Below are 21,800 nucleotides of genomic sequence, written 5' to 3'. Positions count from 1 at the left end.
AAATTCTTTATCACATACAGTATGAAGAATATAAACAGGTGAAGAAATAATTATTTGAAGGAAAAATGCAGTAGGCAAGAATAATTATTGATGATTTTAATTCACTTTATAACTCTTTTCTTTCATTCTTTCTATTTTTTTTTTAAGCCATCATGTCCTATTATGGAATTCCAATTGGGTTCTTAGATCTTTAATAGAACAAAAACATGAAATAAAAATCAAAAAGCACTAAAACACAAGAAACCATGTTCCTAGTTCCCATTGTATCTTTTAGTAGAGTTATGACTTGGGAAAATCATTTAATCCCTTAAAAACTAATTTTCCAACTTTTCAATATGAAATATTTATGTTAAATTATTGTTTTAAAATAAAATGTTAATCTACTAAAGAAAAACACAATGTAAAAAGAAACCCAAAGAAATGCTATGAGGGGAGAAAACCAAGGAACCAAAAACCCTAATTTAGCTTACCTTCTTTCTCCACAATGGTACTGAAACAGAAATTCTTCTAGAGTCATCTCACTAATCACTGAAATCAGTGAACTCTATTTTCCTTTCCAGCTCTAATGTTTAATTACTAAATCAAACTTTATCTGTCCTAGGCTCCGTTTTTAAAATATTTTGCTCTCTATCAAGGATTAAAGTTTGACCTAATAAAATAACCAAATCTATCCTCTTAGAAACCATCAGGGAGTAATATTTCTGAGATAAACAGAGAGGAATCTTAGAGCATTATTCGAATACTTATAATCTCAAGAATAATGCCAGTCTAGAGCAGGTGACATTTTACATGAGGATGCCATTTTGCTTCTGCCAAATTATGTGAGAAGATGGTTTATTCAAGACTTGTCTAAAAGGGACAGCTCCAAAATGCCAAGCCACAGAGCAAGCCGTGTTCCAGAAACAGGAACAAGTGATGGAAGATCACTCCCGACAGCATTCACTTGGTATAAGAAAACAATATGTCTCACATACAGAAAACCAGTTATGAATTGAAAAGAAAATTTTAAGTATGAAACAAAATGTTCTTTGTTAACCAGTGGATTCTTCTAAGAATGTTTATGTCCAAAATTTCAAATAAGATTTTGGAATGCCAGAAAATGAGCAGGAATGTAAGACCAGTAGAAGTACTTACTAAGAATGTGTTCATCTCTTCTAGTTTGTCCATTTGTTGGTGCATAATTGTTCATAGTAGTTTCCCATATTCCTTTCCATTTGTGTGGTATCTAGGTGTAATGTACCCTCTTTCATTTATAATTTTGTTTATTTGAATCCTCTTTTATTTTCTTGATAAGTCTAGCTAAAGGTCTGTGTGTTTTGTTTACCTTTTCAAAAAAACTCAAGTTTCAGGGATCTTTTCTATTTTCTTTTTAGTCTCTCATTCATTCATTTCTGCACTGATCTTTATTTCTTTCCTCCCACTAACTTTGGTCATAGCTTGTTCTTCTTTTTCTAGTTCTTTGAGTTGTAAAATTAGGTTGTTTATTTGAGATCTTTCTTTTTTCTTCATGTAGGTATTTATCACTAAAAACTTCCCTCTTAGAACTGCTTTAGATGCATTCCATAAGTTTTGGTATATTGTATTTTCATTTTTATTTGTCTCAAGAAATGGTTTTGATTTCTCTTTTGATTTCTTCCTTGGCCCACTGGTTGTTCAGTAGCATGCTGTTTAATCTCCACATATTGGTTAATTTTTCAGTTTTCTCCTGGTAAACTAGGAGAAACTAGGAAACTAGGAAAACTTTTAGTTTTATGCAACTGTGGTACGAAAAGGCTTTTGATATGATTTCAATCTTCTTTATTTTTTTCAAAGAAGACAGTCAAACAGGTACATGAAAAAGTCCTCAACATCAGTAATCACCGGAAAAATGCAAAACCACAATGAGATACCATCTCATACCTGTCAAAATGACTATTATCAGAAAGATGAGAAACAACAAGTGTTGGCGAAGATGTAGAGAAAAGGAACTCTCCTGCACCATTGGTGAGGGTGTAACTTGGTGCAGCCACTATGGAAAACTAAGAGGGTTCCTCAAAACATTAAAAATAAAACTACTACATGATCCAGCAATCCCATTTCTGGGTATATATACAAAGGAAATGAGAACAGGATCTTGGGAGAGATATCTGCACTCTCATGTTCATTGCAGCATTATTCACAATAACCAAGATATGGAAACAACCTAAGTGTTCCTCAGCAGATGAATGAATAAAGATGAGGTGGGGGGTGTATATACATATGTACATATTATTCAGCCATGAGAAAGACACCTTGCCATTTGTGACAACATGGATAGAGCTTGAGGGCTCTATGCTAAATGAAATAAGCCTGACACTGAAAGACAAATATTGTATGATCTCATTTACATATGGAATCTAAAAAAACCAAACAAACAAAACCCAAAATTCATAAAACTTGTAGAAACAGAGAAAAAAAGGGTGGTTACCAGGAGCTGGGAGGTGGCAGAGAAGTGATATGTTGGTCAAAGGTTATAAACTTCTAGTTATAAGATAAATAAGTTCTGGGGAATCTAATGTACAGTATAGTAATTTACGTTAATAATACTGTATTATACACTTGAAAGTTGCTAAGAGAGTATATCTTAAATATTCTCACCACAAAATATAAATGGAAATTATGATTCAGGTATTAGCTAATGTTATGGTAGTAATTACTTTGCAATATATACGTGTATCAAGTCAACATGTTGTACACCTTAAGTATACCCAATGTTATATATCATTTATATTGAAATAAAGCTGGAAAAAAGTACTTACTAAGTTTCTTTGCTTCATGCTTTCTCCTCTCTTAATCAACCTTACCAATTATTTTGGTTTAAGATTTTCTGCTAGGTTTCCCCTTTGATGCATCTTTCCTGGATGTCTTTGTGAAGAAAACACAAATGAATAGAAATTCTGTTGCATGGCTCTGTCACTATCTGAGTGTACACTTGACTTCAGAAGGTCTTTATTTGCACTGAACCTTTAAACATATTGAAATTCCAATATTTGGGCTTTCAAATCTAATCAAACTTATCCTGGAGTAGAAGGGATTCACACCTCAACACAAACAAGGTTTCTTTCAACCTATCACATGGGTGGACTTTGAGGGCGCGATGCTAACTGAAGTAAGTTGGAGAAAGACAAATACTGTAGGATATCACTTATATGTGGAATTTTTAAGAAGTCAAATTCATAGAAACAGAGACTAGAATGGTGGTTACTAGAGGCAGGGGGTTGGGGGTAATCAGGAGATGTCAGCCAAAGAGTACAAACTTCCAGTTTTAAGATGAATAAGTTCTCTGGGTCTAATTACATTACGGTGATTTTAGCTAATAAAACTGTTTAATATACTTGAAAGTTGCTAAGAGTAGACCTTAAATGTTCTCACCACAAAAAAGAAATGGTAGTTACGTGACATGATGGAGGTGTCAGCTAGTACTATGGTAGTGATCATTTTGCAATATATAAATGTATCATATCAACACATTGTATACCTTAAACTTACACAATGTTATATGTCAATTATATCTTAATAAAGCTGGAGAATTTTTTTTGAATTCCTGTTGTTTCTTTCTCTTCTTTCTTTTTCTATTAGTGTTAAATATCTTGGCTTTTTCTTTTTATTCCAAAGCAAAATTTCCCAAGTGACTAATATAGAATAGTAATCCCAAAAACTGTTTTTGTTTTTTTTTAAAGAAAATAGATGACCAAATATACCCTCTTTTGGATATTCTCCATTCCCATTTGCCAAATAAATTTTCTGAAGTCCTGCAGCAAAATTAACTTTTTAAATTGTTTCCTCAAGATATCTCACAAGTGAACTCTCTACCCCAACGCTCTCCTTTATATTTTTCAAGTAATAGCTACTAAACCCTGTGAAGATAGCAGAACTCATTCTGGAAAATGCTGGTCTTTTATTTGTATTATTTCTTTCCTCCTCTTTCCTTCTTTCCAAGAATTTGCAATCTTCATTGTGGCTCATATGTTACTCCCTTTGTAGCAAAGCACTTTTGCAAGAATCCCCAGTGATGCTGAATGTCTGATTTTAATAGTGTCTTTTAAGTCTTCATCATAATTGAGTTTTCTGCAAGGTACAAGAAACCTCCCATCATTTACTACCTGGTTCTCTTTGTCCCTTGATTTTCAAGGAACTATTTATCATCTGATTCTCACTCCTTTTATATGTCTCTTTTCCCCCTTGATTCTCTTTGTATCATCTTATAAATACGTCTTCACCAGGAATCCACTAGTTCTACTCTTTCTTTCGTTTTATTTCCTCTTCTTGTGTGATCTCATTCACTGCATCCGTTCAATTACAAGTGTATACTAATGACTCTCAAATCAGTATCGCCCGCCCAGACTCCAGTCCTGAGCCTAAGAATCAAATTTCAGTGGTTCCCAAATACTAGTCCTTAGTTTACAAACTTTGGGTAGGAATTTCGTGTTTCTTTTTTTTTTTTAAGCTTGGCACTCATTAGAGTGCCTTCATCATTACACATACTTAATACATGTTGGTTAAATCAAAACTTTGAACCAAATTAACTACATGGCTTAATAATACATCTGAAAGTTTGAAGTCTATTTAACTTGCCATTGGTTAAATCACTTAATTTCTTTGTCAGCTCCATCTGAAAATTGGAGAAGATAGACGAGATAATTGCTATGATTCCTATTAACATTACCTTTCAGTTTCTAAAGTCTCTATTATCTCTTTTAAAATGAAAAGAATCTTGTAAAAAAACACCTAAAACAAGAGAAGCCTTAACTAAGCAGTTACGTTATTTCAGTTTGAATGCATTCATTTAATACACTTTTCTGAGTGCCAAATATGTGTCAGGCACTGGGCTCACAATTTTATTCCGATAACTAAGAAATACTGGGTATAAACAGAAAGATAATTCTAAAGAATGTGACTTACATTTCCTTTTTAGGTCTTGTATTTTCTTATATGAGTTTAAAAAATATTCCACCAAATCTTAATTGAAACTAAAATGAGTTTGAAAAGTGGCCTAAAAAACTCATAAATTCACCGTTAAGGGTACCACTAAATAAATATTTATGCTAAAATATTTTCATAATTTTTTAAACTTGTAATAAAGTCGATCCTAGTTGCAAGGGCTTAGAGGGCAGTCAAAAAAAAACTGTACTGTGTTAAACATTAAATAATTACTTCATTTTGTGTTTGCTATAAATTTTGAAAATATAAAGGAAAATCAGAGAGAAAATAATATTAGCCTGATATTGATCAGAAGTGCTGGAAGGCAAAATAATGACATCTACTCATTATCAGAGTTAAGAGATGTTATGAATGGGGCATCTGGCACATAGCAGTTCACGAGCAGCAAAAAAAAAAAAAAAAACTCCATAAAAGCATTGAATGGCACCCTGCTCACAGTATTTCAGAGCTACATATATGAATCAGAAATCTCAGGAGACTGAGAAATATTTAAATGTAACCCTCCTCACACTGGAATGAAGTACTTTAAAATAAATAGTAGCTGATGTAGACTGACAATTAGTGATAAGGGCACATACTTTTATCCAGATATTTTTACATCTTTAAAACTTGATCTAAATTATCAAGTAAAATTTTACATAAAATACTGAAGAAAAACTGGCATAAGAATAAGTGACATAGGGGCCTATTTTTAATATGTGAAACGATGTACTTTTAGATTTTGTGCTTGGTGGGATTTACTACATAAAGCATGGATGAGTGTTTGTTATCTCCCTTTTAGACCCTCACTGCATTCAGAGTCCAGTCCTTATTCGCCTTGGTCTTCCCAACACATAGTTGAGTAGGTGTCCAGGAGAAGGGGCTCCAGAAGGCTACTGAATTCAACCAAGCTAAAAGACAAAAGAAAAGAAATACAAAATACACGCATGATTGATATGATTATATAAAATGTGTGTAAACATGGGAGAAGCCCTTTTAACTGGTCTCAATTTAACTAACCTATTGGGTTAACTAAGAATACCAATTTTCTTTGCAAGACTTAAAACTTATGTTCATCAACCAAGGACTGCACCAGGATACTAAATTATGGTCTAATACTCTCCCATTTCTGCCACCACCACATAAGCTGCATGTTTATCAAGAATAATTTGTGCTTTTTCTCAATTTGTTTCCCCCAGGTGTCCTTTTTATTACTTCTTTGTTATTTATATAACCTAATGGAATATGAGCATGGAAAGAGCAGTTCTTTTGAAGTCTGTGCTTAATGGTTTCAAAATACTTAAGCAGGTTACAAACAAAGTCTTGAATTATGTATAGAAAAACATAAATTTAAAAAATTAGGCAGAGGAATATAAAATCTATGAGGATTATAGTCTTGGATCATTTTACAAATACATTTACGTTCTCATTTCACTTAAAAAAGACAAACAACATGGAAATAAAAGACAATGCATTATAAATACAGTTTATACAAGATAAGTAAATTCATGTTAAGATACAAAATAAAACAAAAACAAAAACCAAATAACAGTAAATGTAGCCCTGCTTCAAATTATTATAAAGTGAATGACAGTTAAAATAGTACATCTATATCAAACATTTTTAAATGACTCCCCTCTTTAAATTATTTCTGTCATTAATTGACCGGTGAGGCCAGTCATAGTGAATAAGAAAAGACTACTCTGTCCAAACTAAACATAATATATGATACCAGATGTCAAAATTTAAAACACTTTCCTAGTACCTCTTCTTACTGGTAAGCCAATTTCTTTCTTTGTGCCCATTCTACCATGAAGGCTTGGCCATGAAGTTTGTTACCTCAGGTAAAAATAGAGCAAGTTCAGCACAGAATAACACAGTCACGATTCAGCTTCAAGTCTCAATGCTGACTTATTTTTTTTCCTATTAGAAAAAACTTATCTAATACCCTATGTCAACAACAATATCAGAATCTCAAAATTCCAAGGGATCTTGTAGCTAACAAGGTAGAAGGCAGTGTTGGATTAAAAAATATATATTAATTAGATGTGTATTTTAGTTAGTGGTCTCACAGTCATTTATATATAACTTTTAAAAAAACCTCTTCTTGCAAGAGAGGTACCTAGAAAATTATTTTGCTTTGAAGGTCTGCTTTTTAAATTGCATGGTGATGCCTCTTCACTTGCTAAGTACCCTGAAAGTTCTTCCCTCTGAAAAGGATTTGCTAGCTGTTGTTTATAGCTAAGGAAAGAGAGTGGCTTGATATGTTTAAGAAGAGAGTAGACATGAGATACTGTCAGGTCTGCACAGGATTGGAGAGGGATCTAGAAGGCCTGGTACACCCCCAGTGGAATTGCTGAGGATTGAGAGCTAAACTTCCTGGGGAGGCTGAGACCACCATGGTAAGGGAATAGGTAGCCATGGGATGGATGCCTTGACATGAAGAGTCTATGCCAGGACCTGGAAAGCAGGCATTTCAGATGCTCTCAGAGCATCTGAAGCAAAGAAAATCAAGATGGAGCCAAGTTACTGCAGAAAGGGAACCACTGTACTCTGAAAAGACCATGAGTTATACCAGCTTTAAGCTACTTCAGCAGCAGGTAGAGCAAGATGTGAAACCATGACTCAGAGTCTAGTAAAGATCACTTATGGTAATCTAGAATTTATTATAAGTCAGGAAGAGAAGAACATGCAGACCATAGGCCCCTTTGTCAAATCTCTGGGCACAGGTAGGTATCCCCGTGCACCTAGAGCGGGCCTGCATTGGGAAGGAAACGATGGAACACCCTTTGAGATGGGATGAATAACCTTGATAGTAAGTGTGAACTATGACTTCACTGAGTATTCACCTCATAATGAATTACATTCCCTTAGGAAGTTTAAGTTTTTCTGAAGTACACTTATGGAGGAATAAAGCATCATATTTTATTCTTTCCACATTTGAGTGGGAGCAAATACAGTTTTTACATATATATATATGTATATATATATACACACACACATACACACTCAAAGATATATACATACAAATCTAAGAATAGGAAACTAAAGTATCTGGGAGGAAAACCATCTTGATCTCTCTGCAGAGAAAAAAATATTTGTTCGATTGATTCTATGGAAATTGGAATGAATGAAAATGTGTAGCTCTAAGAGTCTTCGTTTTACTTATTAAAATGATTTATGAACAGTTTTGAAAAACAGAAACTCTTTGGTATACACCCTCAGAATGTTTTCAGACAGTCATAAGAATTCATGTCCCAGAGTTAAATTATTCTGATAGATGTAAATATCAATATCAAAGAAGTGCAGAATAAAAAATTCTTACTTCTTAAGCGAAAATGGGATATTGAGGCAGTTAACAGCTGAGGGTAAGACGGGGGAACCCATCTTAGATGAGGTGCACAGGAAAAGTATCTCCAAGTAAGAAACATGTCAGGCAGGACAGAAACATGAGAAGGGACTAATTACAAAAGGAGCTGAGAGATAGAATAAAGAAAAAGAAAAGAGAAAGGAAGACAGAAAGGCTGATAGGAAGGCATTCAGGTTAAAGAAAGGAAAGGAAGGAAAGAAAGGGAAAGAAAGAAAGAGAAAGATCCTTCCTCTGGGGGAAAGTGTGAGGCTAGGTGTTGGAAAAGAGATCGGAGCACAGAACTAAAATAAGAACAGAGTAGCTGCAGTGAGACGAGCAAGGTGGAAAGTGACACCAGATGACACTGGAGCAAAGGTCAGCAGCCAGGACATGGCAGTCATGAGAAGGCCTTGCTGTAACTGCAAAAATGTAAGAGCTGTTCATTTTTGAAATACCAAATGTCTGACAGGGCAAAAAGAAATGAGTTCTTTGCCATGATTTAAGAATTCTGTGATCACACTTGCCTTCTAAAGTACGAAAATCCTTTCTATCACAAACACTTCTCACAAACACTTCTCCACTCTGTCGAGCTATGATGCTCTTCCTACCATCAATTCCTAATAATGCAAAGATGCCCAGTGTACGAGCACTGTAGAGTGTGTGTGTGTGTGTGTGTGTGTGTGGTTTCAGAAAATAATAGTGTTTTTTTTTTTCCAATAGGAACGAGAATGTTTTGAGGCTCAAGAGTCTAGGCACACACAGTTCAACGGATTTACTTTGGGTCATACGCCTGGTCTACCACCTAGATCTACTTTACCATTTTCCTAACTGTGGTCCAGAATAGCCACAGGCCATGAGTTCTAACAGATGTGATTTCCTCCTGTATTTATAATGACTGCTTCCATATTTCTTCCTCTTCTCTTATAAACTCTGCGTCCACAGTCTAATCCCCACCCTCCTTGGAGTCAACTAACAAACCTATTTCATACTCTATTAATGATTCTTTCTTTTTTCATTTTTCCAAATATCTTTTCCAAAGCAGAGATTATTAAATAAATTATTTCCCAGAACACTCAGAAATGATTGAATTAATCAGAAAGTTTTAAGTAGAATTGATTTCTGAGGAATACACGAATTTCTGGAAGGGGGCAAATCATGATGAGTTCCTAGACTCTTTTGCAAAATTTGGCAGTTCATAAAATAAATTAGAGGTTTCAACCTGTTTTCTGAGGAAAATAAAACAAAACAAAACACAGTAACTGCAAGCACTATAAACTCTTACAATTAATAAAGTTTCCAAGGTTTTTATTATCTTTATTTTATTTCTATTATAAATAATTGTAAAATATAATGTACTATGAAAGTCCTTTTGTATTCATTAATTGTATTTATACTTAATAACCACTGGAGTTCCCTGATATTTAATTAGATTATTTATTTTTCATTTTGTTAGGTCAGATTTCAGTATCTAAAAGATGAGTGGGGTAGCTGTAACTTCTACTAATGAAGACATTGAGTTTTTGGAGACATTTTCTCTAACCCGTTTTCCCTCAAGTGCTTTGCTTAAACTATTTTTCCAAAGTAAGATAAACTTTTTCAAAGGCTGAATTAGGGTAAGTTGAGACAAACGTATTTTATTTCAGATATCCAATGAAGAATATATTCTTAAAATTGCCAGCAGCAGTAAATGACATACAAACAGAGCAAACAGCACGCTGAGCCCCAGCAAGTCCACCTGTCCTTTGTGTGCATTCTTTTCATCTTTCCCACAGTCTTTAGGTGTCGCTAAAGAGGCTCCTAATAAATTGTTATATAGTCTTAGTATTCCAAAAATTGCAAGGAGGAATCATCGATGTCAAGAATTCTTTGAAAAAGCTACGTAAGAACCGAAGGTTGACACACTCTCTCTCTGAGTGTGGTTCCCAACAGGAAGCCAATGTGTACTGCATGCCTAGGCTTCAGTCCAAGCAATTATCTCTTGGCTAGAGTCAGGATGAGCAGAGATCCAAGTGTCATCGCTAGATGACACTGAGAAGAAAGTGGCATTTGGTGGCTGAATCAAGCAAAACTCTGATCTTTGATTCATGGTGCTGTCTTGTATCCTGGGATGAGCTAAGAAATTAGTGTGTTCCCTTTCATTTGTTGAAAGGAGCAGCCAAGTCTCTGTGGGTGATATTCTGTTAGGAACTGGAAAATTCACTACACCAGAAATGGGCAGCCATCCTAAATTTTCTATAAGATAAATTAACTTGGACAATATCATTGGAACTTCTACCTGGGGTGATCCAAAAGTAATGATAATTTCGATCAAAAAGTATAAATTCAAGTGTATTTGAGTTAAGAGGGCTCATAATCACTAAGAGAAAAACAACAAAAATCTTTTCCTTCAGACTATACTACAAAGCTACAGTAATCAAGACAGTATGGTACTGGCACAAAAACAGGAATATAGATCAATGGAACAGGACAGAAAGCCCAGAGATAAACCCACCCACATATGGTCACCTTATCTTTGATAAAGGAGGTGAGAATATACAATGGAGAAAAGACAGCCTCTTCAATAAGTGCTGCTGGGAAAACTGAACAGCTACACGTAAAAGAATGAAATTAGAGCACTCCTTAACACCATACACAAAAATAAACTCAAAATGGCTTAAAGACCTAAATGTAAGACCAGACACTATAAAACTCTTAGAGGAAAATATAGGCAGAACACTCCATGACATAAATCACAGCAAGATCCTTTTTGACCCACCTCCTAGAGAAATGGAAATAAAAACAACCAAATGGGACCTAATGAAACTTAAAAGCTTTTGCACAGCAAAGGAAACCATAAACAAGACCAAAAGACAACCCTCAGAATGGGAGAAAACATTTGCAAATGAAGCAACTGACAAAGAATTCATCTCCAAAATTTATAAGCAGCTCATGCAGCTCAATAACAAAAAAACAAACAACCCAATCCAAAAATGGGCAGAAGACCTAAATAGACATTTCTCCAAAGAAGATATACAGACTGCCAACAAACACATGAAAGAATGCTCAACATCACTAATCATTAGAGAAATGCAAATCAAAACTACAATGAGATATCATCTCACACCGGTCAGAATGGCCATCATCAAAAAATCTAGAAACAATAAATGCTGGAGAGGGTGTGGAGAAAAGGGAACCCTCTTGCACTGTTAGTGGGAATGTAAATTGATACAGCCACTGTGGAGAACAGTATGGAGGTTCCTTAAAAAACTACAAATAGAACTACCATATGACCCAGCAATCCCACTACTGGGCATATACCCTGAGAAAACCATAATTCAAAAAGAGTCACATACCAAAATGTTCATTGCAGCTCTATTTACAATAGCCCGGAGATGGAAACAACCTAAGTGTCCATCATCGGATGAATGGATAAAGAAGATGTGGCACATATATACAATGGAATATTACTCAGCCATAAAAAGAAACAAAATTGAGCTATTTGTAATGAGGTGGATAGACCTAGAGTCTGTCATACAGAGTGAAGTCAGTCAGAAAGAGAGAGACAAATACTGTATGCTAACACATATATATGGAATTTAAGAAAAAAAAAATGTCATGAAGAACCTAGGGGTAAGACAGGAATAAAGACACAGACCTACTAGAGAATGGACTTGAGGATATGGGGAGGGGGAAGGGTAAGCTGTGACAAACTGAGAGAGGGGCATGGACATATATACACTACCAAACGTAAGGTAGATAGCTAGTGGGAAGCAGCCGCATAGCACAGGGAGATCAGCTCGGTGCTTTGTGACCGCCTGGAGTGGTGGGACAGGGAGGGTGGGAGGGAGGGAGACGCAAGAGGGAAGAGATATGGGAACATATGTATATATATAACTGATTCATTTTGTTGTAAAGTGGAAACTAACACACCATTGTAAAGCAATTATGCTCCAATAAAGATGTTAAAAAAAAAAAAAAAAGAAAACAGATCCTGAATTAAACGCATGTGACTCTGTTGCCTGAGAGAAGGCAGTGCTGATGATTTCACATATATATGAATGTAAACTGAGGCTCTAAAGTCTATGCCTGGGACCAATCCTGGTGCTGCTCTGATTAAGGTTAAATGAGAAATCTCTTTCCCAAAATGGCATCTTTTAACATTTAATAAAAATTAACTGAAGTGCCTACTATATGTGATGTCCTATACTAAGTATCAGGAATTCAGAGGGAAACACAAATTACCCATAGTCTTTCCATCAAGGGTATCCCCTGTCTGAGGGAGGCGGACGTTAAGCATGTTAAGGCACAAATAAAAATCTAATTATAGGTGGCGATTAGGACTCTACTGAAAGGTGCTGGTGGGAAGTGAGGAGCTAGTGAGAACAAAGAAGTGGAAGTACTGTAGCTTGGGGCGGCAGTGTCTCACTCTGTAGCCAAAGCCCCACCTGAATTTTTTCGCCCTCTTATATGATCACCTTAACAAACTATGCAGTGACGTTTGGTGTGTTTTGAAGACATAGCTGGTGTCTTTGTATGCAATGTTTTAATCTGCCGTAGGGGTTTGCCATATCTGTAAACTCCACTACTAGGTCAAAGGTTCCTGACCAGCCTGCTTCAGATACCTTAATCCGAGTGTCTAAAGAGCCGATGAAAATATTTACTTCTTAAGTTTGATATATTTATATACAGCAAAACCAAATTAATGTTCTGCTTAGCAAGAAACATCAACTGAAGCATAATTTAAAGTTTATGAGAACTTTTAAATAATGTCCTTGACTACTCAGCTTTAGAATTCGGCACAAATTATATTTTCAAACTCTCATAGCAAATCTAAACTTAATTAAAAGAATATTCTAAGTGTTTTTGAAAGCCAGTGATAACACTATTATGTCCAAATCCTATACCATTAATATGTAAATAACTGTAAATGTAGTCACACAGTTGAAGTATGTTTTCTGTCAAACCCGTTCAGCTGCAACATGCATTTATTGTAGTACAGTGAAATAAGAAAAAAAACATAATTATTGGTCATTCCCACCACGACAGTAGGAATCAGAGATATGGGAATAATACTGCTCTCTTGTTAATTCATAACACTCAGAAGCCTTATAGCTAAATCCCTGTGTGCCTCTTTTCCTATAACAAAATTTTAGAAAAGGATGATAAAAAGCAAATAAAAAGGGAATACAGTTTTCCCTTAACTTCAATCAAAGTTGGGTAAATGTCAACATTCTGGAAGAATCCAAGAAACACTTGACAATGGCAAAATGATCAAGAGTGACATAATCAACAAAATTCTACTTTTTTTTCTGTTCTGAAGTTTGAGGAGTTGCACTTACTAACAAGATTACACACTCTTTCGTTTTCATTAAAAAAATAAAAATAATCATGGATGATACAGAGGAGAAATTTACAATCTGTACCTTTTATCCTAAGTTACGCAGCTCAAGTTGCAACTGTCAGCTCCAAATATATTTTATAATAAGGGCACAGAGTTAAAATCTTGATGGACAATAATATATCAGGTTGCTATGGACAAAGAATAAGACATTTCCACTATGGCTTCTGGAAACAACCATTATATTGGTGGTCTTCCCTATTCGCCAAGATTAATCAAAAATGACTGTCTTATGTTTGCTTTACACAGGCAGACAAAATCTTTTAAATTCATGATTCAATGTTCAACATTCTAGTTGATTATTTTAATCACATCACACACAGAAGTACTTCAGTCATCCAATATTTCCCAGGAGGCACAGCCTCAAGTGCCATCTCTAATCTTTTTAGAGCACCTTCTTCTGCTGCCGTTCATTAATTAAACAGAGTTTTGCTGATGATTCTTTTGGCTGCTCTTCCCCTAGAAGCTGCCCGATCTCTTGTCATCATATTGTTTCCTTCATCGCAACCACGCTGGTTCATCATCAATTATTTTCCTCCTTCAGAACTATTTTCCTCTCTTTGACGACTTGATAAATCTTTACAACCAAATTCTACCTCACTTATTCAAATTACTTTTCTTCAAAGGCACTACCGCTCTGTCTTTGTAATCATTTCCTTATTCCCCAAAGGAGTTTAAGACTCCAACATCAACTACAGACATACATAAGTAAGTGCCCAGATTAAAGAGCAAAATTTCAAGCCAGGAGCCAAGTTTGATACTAATATCCGTGTCATTCAGAAAGGGTCAGGAACTGGGGTAGCAATAGTAATCTATTCATTTATTTTCATTCACTCAATGTATTCAGTGCTATAATTCATTCAGAGCTATATTTATTAAGTACCCGTGTTGTGTCACCACTGTTCTGGACGCTCTGGTGGGCAAAACCGAAGTGGCATTTTTGGCAGATTGTGTTTCTCAACAGAGTCATACCCACATGTCCCTCTCATCATGTAACTTTGACATTTCCACCATAGAGGGATGAGGGCCTATGTTCTTTCCCCCTGAATGTGGATGCACTTGCAACTATGGCAGAAGTAACGTTATTTGACTCCTGAAGCTAGATTTACAAAGCCACACAGTCTCTGCCTGGTACTTCTGTGACACTCACGAGTGGCAATAAGTTACTATGTAAGTAGTCTGACTGCTCTGAGGTGGTAGCCATGCTGTAAGGAAACCCAAATAAGCAGCCAGCAAGAAATGAGTACTCCAGTTTTGATTGAGTTCACTACCAAAAGCCATCACCACCTTGCCAGCCACATGAGTGAGCCATCCAGAAAGTGGATCTCAGCCTCAAGTCAAGCATGGAGCAGAACAAGTCATCCCCACAGAGCCCTGCCCGAAATGCAAATTCCATAACTACTGTTGTTTCAGTCACTAAAAACAGTCACTAAGTTTTGGAGTGGTTTGTTACTCAGCAATAGATAACTGCTACATCCCAGACCTCAGAATACTTACAGCCTACAGTGGAAGATACAAAATGTTACCAACTTACATCTCTATGACATACTGTGATATACACCCTGTTGTCATATAGTTCACTCTGTTTGGGTCAGTGGGGTAAGAACAAACACCCTAGGAAGCCACACTTCCAACTGAAACTTCACCTTTGTGTGAAAGAGAAAGAGCTGTTTCTTCCTCATAAACTTCACTGCCATTTTCTGGAACACATGGCATATAAATCCAGGATCATCACGAGCATGAGAGTTATGTTTGCAATTCAGTTACAGCTCTAGCCAAAACCTTGACATTCAGAAGGCTCCACAAAGTCAAAGTCCAGGAAACCAGAAAATAATTTAACCCCTTTTGCCAGAACACTCTTCCTAAACCTTAATATAATCATGGACTATTAATCCCACTGCTGGGAAGCTTTCTTTTTAAACTACCACACCTGGAATCTAATGATAATGATGATGTTCCTACTCTATTGCACCTACTACTGATAATAATACATTTATTGATCGATTACTACTACTAAATATTTTACTAAGCATTGAGTATACATTTTCTCACTTAATCAGCAAGTAACCCTATAAGATAAATGCTAATGTTATCAACGTTTCATGGAAAAGGAAATTGAAGCATAGTAAAGTGAACTCAGTTGCCCAAGGCCACCCAACGTGTGAGCAGTGGTATTGTGTTTGAACTCAGATAGCTTCAACCCACAGCCTGTACTCTTAACCACTGTGTACACTGTCCTCTTTTGTACTACGGCAATGCCTTTCTCGGTTTACTCATCTTAACTGCCCAATTGATAGCAAGTTCCTGAGGGCAAGAATCAAGTCTTAGTCATATTTTATCTGTATAACCAATAATGAAGTGCCTGGTAAAAGTATGTTTGGTGCTATGTAAATAGACATTACATAAACCCATGATGGGATGAACTGTATAAGTCACTTCTCCTTCCTGGTAATATCCTTAACAGGAAGGTGAGGTGATTACAGTAGGTAGTCAGAAATATCCGTTTCAGCTCTGAAATTCAATTATTCTCTGACCTCTACTACCTTTTTTTTAAAAAAAAAAAAAAACCCTTCACTCTTAACATTTTTTGAAATTTATTTTATTTATTTTTGGCTGTGTTGGGTCTTCGTTGCTGCGGGCGGGCTTTCCCTAGTTGGGGCGAGTGGGAGTTACTCTGCCTTGCAGTGCATGGGCTCCTCATTGCAGTGGCTTCTCTTGTTGAGAAGCATGGGCTGTAGGTATGTGGGCTTCAGCAGTTGTGGCACGTGGGCTCAGTAGTTGTGGCTCACGGGCTCTAGAGCACAGGCTCCATAGTTGTGGTGCACGGGCTTAGTTGCTCTGCGACACGTGGGATCTTCCCGGACCAGGGATCGAATCCATGTCCCCTGCATGGGTAGGCGGATTCTTAACCACTGCACCACCAGGGAAGTTCTGACCTGTACTACCTCTAAGTGAGGCAGGAACTGAGAATTTTCATTGCCTTACCCCTAGACTAGAAAATAAGATGTTTCATAGGGTTGTACTGAGACTGGCTTCTCCTCTTAGCATTGGGATTTCCTGTGCTACTTTAATGAAAGAGTTCATTCTCTACAGATCCTTGAGAGTCACTCAGTTGAAAGAGTCAGTCACACCTTTGTTCCTAGAGATTGGGGGAGAAACAGAAAATTCCTCAAGGCCCACAGGGCTTGGCAGTTCTTAGGGGAGACAGAGATCAAGGTTGGGATGCCATTATCACTCTTTGGGTCTCTTTGGTCCTCAGGAACGACCCATTCAAGGCCTCCTCATCACAAGGTAAGAGAAATGAGAAGCTGAAGCTCCTTTTGCAAGGTGGCAAAATGAACTCCACATTTTATAGCCTAGTTCTTGGAATTTGATGTATAAATGCTGTGGAATGCTGAGTCGGCTTTAGGAGGGAGATGATCTACCTCTGTTACCTAGTTTAATTTTGCTTTTTGTGGGGGGAGGGGAAGAGGAGGGAGGTATTAAGTTCATTGCCAAGCAAAATTACTCAGCACAACCCTCCCTATTTGAGCTCTCACAAATGAGAGGCATGGATCTCTGCCTCAGATTCTCTGCTCCACTTAGGTGTCAGAGACATCACATCAAAGCCTTTTACTTTTCCTCTCAGAAATGCTTGTATTTTTCCCCTGTGACATCTACTGACTACTCTCTCATATAATTTACCTGGACTTCCTGGGTTGTAATGTTTTACTATTTCCCCAGCAATGACTTTAGAAAAGCATTTTGTTACCTACAGGACACAGTTCATGCCCTCCTTTTCTTACTTATAGTCTTGCCAAGTTGTCTGTAAAATGAGTCATTTCCCTTACTCACTAACATGGTAAAATGAAAGTTGCCATCTTTGGCAGGGAAGGAAAATAGCCTAAATGGGTAGAAACCGTGTTTGACTAAAGGGTTAATATATGGCAGTTTGACACTACAGATATTTAAACATTTTCTCTGTCTGTAACCACAAGTATTATATTACATTCCTATTGGATCTGCCTACAGTAGTACTTGGCTCTCTTTTCTTCATGTGTTAAATATACATTTCCTTTATAGCTAACAGTTTGGTCAACTCCTGGAATTTATATCTCTTCTATGAGCCTCACTGCTCTGTGATTTCCTGGGGACCACTCCTAGACTCATCTTACTACTCATCCTAGTGGACCCTTGTAAATATTGACCCTTGGTATCTGTCATTACAGTGATGATCGACACAAGCAGGCACTTCTGCGAGCCTGCCAAGACGACTCATTCTCCCAGGGTTACCCAACTGCCTTGCTCACATTGGATGTTGGCCAATTTCCTCCAAATCAATGTGGGAGAGCACCAAACTTCTATTTTTTGTCCCTCCTTTGTTCTTTGACAACAGCGTCTAATGACCACACTCTCCCTCCTCTGTTTCCATGGCTAGTAACCCTGAGGTCACTTTGACTCAGATTCTTTCTTTGAGATGAACATTAGTCAGACTGTTAGGAATTCATGTATGTATAGCTTGGCAAAGAGGTATATAGAACATTGGAATGACAGTCACACACCGTCCTGGGCTTTTGGTTTCCCTTATTGCTTTCAGTCTGCCTCACTGTGTGGAAACACTGAGCTCCCTGCTTCTTTCTAACCTTCAATGGTTTGGTATCTTTGATTGCTTAGTCTCCTTATAAGATCTGAATCCACAAATCTCCTCTTTTACACCTGTCATGAAGAATTACAGCATTTTTGAAACATGCAAATAGTCTCTTTACTGCTTGGCCTCCTTCCAAACCTCTACCTTCCTTTCTTCCATTTATTCATTAGACATTTATTGAGCACCTATTATGAACTGGTATTGTTCCACATACTGTAGCTAACTTGTTCTACAAAAGAAATGAGATTCCTGGTGCTTATATTTCTGGAAGGCAGGGAAAGGAGGGACCAGAAAAAAGAATAAACTATAAACAAGATAACCATTGAAGAGATGAATTAACTAACAGCAATTATAAGGGGTAAATGTAATAGAGAGTGACTGGGGGCGGTAGGACTATCAAAGAAGATTTCCGAGTTCAGATGAAATGATCCTGAGAAGGAAGGGAGGAGTTCCATATTTGAAAGAATCTAAGATAGTAAATCTTAGAAGTTCTTATCACAAGAAAAAAAAATTGTTTGTAACTGTGTAAGGTGACAGAGGGTAACTAGACTTATTATAGTGATCACTTAGCGGTGTATACAAATACTGAACTATTAGGTCATACACTTGCAACTAACACTATACGTCAGCTTTACCTCAATAACAAAAGGAGTTAGTCATGCGACCAATGTTTTACAATAAGAACATATTTCGGGCAAAGGGAACAGCATACTCTGTGATGGGAAAAACTTAGCCAGACAAAAGAACAGAAATAATGCAATAAAAATGGTTGAACCAAGCATAAGAGCAGGAAGGCATTGCATCTCACCCATATTACCAAAGGTTAAACAAAGAATTAGTAACGATAAAGATGACACTGATCATTTACTTCTTCTATTCATTTGTTTCAGTGACACGTGAAGGAACTCAGCTTAACCCATTAGATACTGAACCAAAAATCTGTGAGACTGCAATCAGGCAACCAATTCAGTACATCTGGTTCTGTTATGTTACCTCAGCCTGTCCTTCCTTTCCAACTTTCTTTCATAAGAATATATCTTTGAATTCTACAGAAACATGAGTGTGGGATATAGCATAACACCAAATTTTGAGAATTAGGAGATAGAAATATATGCATATGTGTTCCAAGAAACAAGCACAAGACTATTTAGAGTTATGCTATTCATATCAGTCAGACGAACAAATGCCATTTATTCTAAAATGGATTAATTTTAGAATACTTACAGTAGAATAAATTGTGATACATTCATACAATAGAATGAAAATGACCAAGGTAATGCTACAAAAAAGAACATGAATTACTATCACAAATGTTGAGTTGTGTGAAAGAAGATAGACATAAAGGCATATACACTACTACAAATCAGTTTATCTGAAGTTAAAAGTACATTTAAAAACATCATTTTTGTTTGTTTTTGCGGTACGCGGGCCTCTCACCGCCGCGGCCTCTCCCGCCACGGAGCACAGGCTCTGGACGCGCAGGCTCGGCGGCCATGGCTCACGGGCCCAGCCGCTCTACGGCACGCGGGATCCCGCCGGACCGGGGCACGAACCTGCGCCCCCCGCATCAGCAGACGGACCCCCAACCACTGCGCCACCAGGGAAGCCCTAAAAAACATCATTTTTGAATGCATGTGAATGTGTAAAACTATAAAGAAAAGCTAAATTATAATCATGACCCTCAGAAGAAGGGCAGTAGGGAGGGGGGAAGGAATGGAGTCAGAAGTAGGCTGGGCTGCTCAGCAAATCTGGGAAGCAAGCAATTATCCATTTCTTGACCTGAGTGGCATTACATACGTGTCTTTTTTCTTTTTTCTTTTTTCTTTTTTTTTTTGATAAATCAGTGACCTACATATCTTTTATTATAGACTCATCCTTAAGGATACTAAATTTCACAATAAAAATTGGTTAAAAGTAGAGAATAACATAGTTCCTAGTATACACTAAATATTCCATTCATTTAAAAAGATGGTATTATTAGTTTGGATAAGACATTTCTCCTTACCTGGAGAAGGATTAGGTGAAATGTTTTCTAAATACCCTGATAGCTCAAAGGAAAAAAAAAAAAAACACACCTATTTTAAGAAACAGTTTAGGGACTTCCCTGGTGGCATAGCAGTTAAGAATCTGCCTGCTAATGCAGGGGACATGGGTTCCATCCCTGGTCCAGGAAGATCCCACATGCCGCGGAGCAACTAAGCCCATGCACCACAACTACCGAGCCTGCGCCCTAGAGCCCGTGAGCCACAACTACTGAAGCCCGTGCACCTAGAGCCCGTGCTGCACAACAAGAGAAGCCACCGCAATGAGAAGCACGCACACCGCAATGAAGAGTAGCCCCTGCTCGCTGCAACTAGAGAAAGCCTGCGCGTAGCAAGGAAGACCCAACGCAGCCACACATACATACATAAATACATAAATATACATATATATATTTATATATATATAAAAGAAAGAAACAGTTTAACCTACTGAGTCTACTAGCCTACTCTGTACACAGTTCCCTCGGTGTAACATGAAATCCAGATTTATGTTTGTACAAACTAACATTTGGAAATAAGCATTAATAAATAAAAAAATATAATTCATCATTGCTAGAGTAATTTAGATCTTACTGTGTGTTCCATAGCCATTGAATTTCTATTTTGCCTTTCTTTACATGTGCATAACTAATAGACTCATTGCAATAGTTTATGTCTGTTTTCCCTGCTACTTTAACAACTGAATGGAGGTAGGGCCCTTTCTTGTTTTAATGACTGTAGAATCCTTGGAATCTGCAGTACTATGTGGCACACAGCGGGCAGTGAAGAGTGTTCTGTGGTTCTACTGATTCAAGTTATCCTATCACAGGGCTCACGGTACTTTTAGAAGTGAAAAGTAATACTAGCTGTTAGAACAGATGCACGCAAAAAAAAAAAAAAAAGAACAGATGCACGCAAATTCTCAGTGACGGATAGTAGCTTTACTGGCAGGGTCTGAAACAGTGGTGCTCCTGTGTCACTAGTGATGGGGGCACAATGAGAAATCCTGGCAGAGCCTCCATCACCAGCGACACACAGGAGCACCACCGTTCCAGACCCTGCCAGTAAAACTATTATTAACTATTACAGTTTGGTTGAGCCTGCAAAAACTACTCAATTGACTTTTTTCACCCAGCCTTATACACCCTTCCCCACCAGAAAGCAGGTGAAGGAAAGATATTGAATCGGCATTTGAAAGGACTTCACTTCTCTCCTTTCCAAGCCACCCTTCAGTGTGACCAATATCAGTGATTACTTTATGTTATGAAACTAGAGAGTAAACATTTAATTTATGTTTTTGTTTGGTTGTGAAGACGTAGATGTACACACACACACATACACACACACAAAGAGAAAGAGAAAGAGAGAGCGAGAGAGTACTTGCAAGAGTGTTTTAGAGAATGTCTCAAAACATTCAACATTCAAAACAGAGAACAGTTCTGCTGGAAGATTAATATTCATTCTCACATAGTGCTGGGTAAGTTTGAA

The 21,800-nt window shown here is 37.0% G+C and overlaps 1 long non-coding RNA gene across 2 annotated transcripts in view; it reads right to left on the bottom strand.

Moving 5' to 3' along the window:
* Positions 1-4,465: 4,465 nt before the first annotated feature.
* LOC149749782 (uncharacterized) overlaps positions 4,466-21,800 on the bottom strand; it is a 71,615-nt gene continuing 54,280 nt past the window's right edge. For both annotated transcript variants that reach the window (XR_016392524.1, XR_016392525.1), the window contains one exon: positions 4,466-5,849. This is a non-coding gene — a long non-coding RNA (uncharacterized LOC149749782). The remainder of the gene's footprint in view (positions 5,850-21,800) is intronic.

This window comes from Delphinapterus leucas, chromosome 3 (assembly GCF_059928025.1).
Source record: "Delphinapterus leucas isolate spDelLeu-1000000601 "Yukka" chromosome 3, BTC_Dleu_Yukka2, whole genome shotgun sequence".
Classification (NCBI taxonomy): Eukaryota; Metazoa; Chordata; class Mammalia; order Artiodactyla; family Monodontidae; genus Delphinapterus; species Delphinapterus leucas.
Note: the sequence above shows the minus strand (reverse complement) of the source record. Positions and strands in the feature narration are given on the sequence as shown.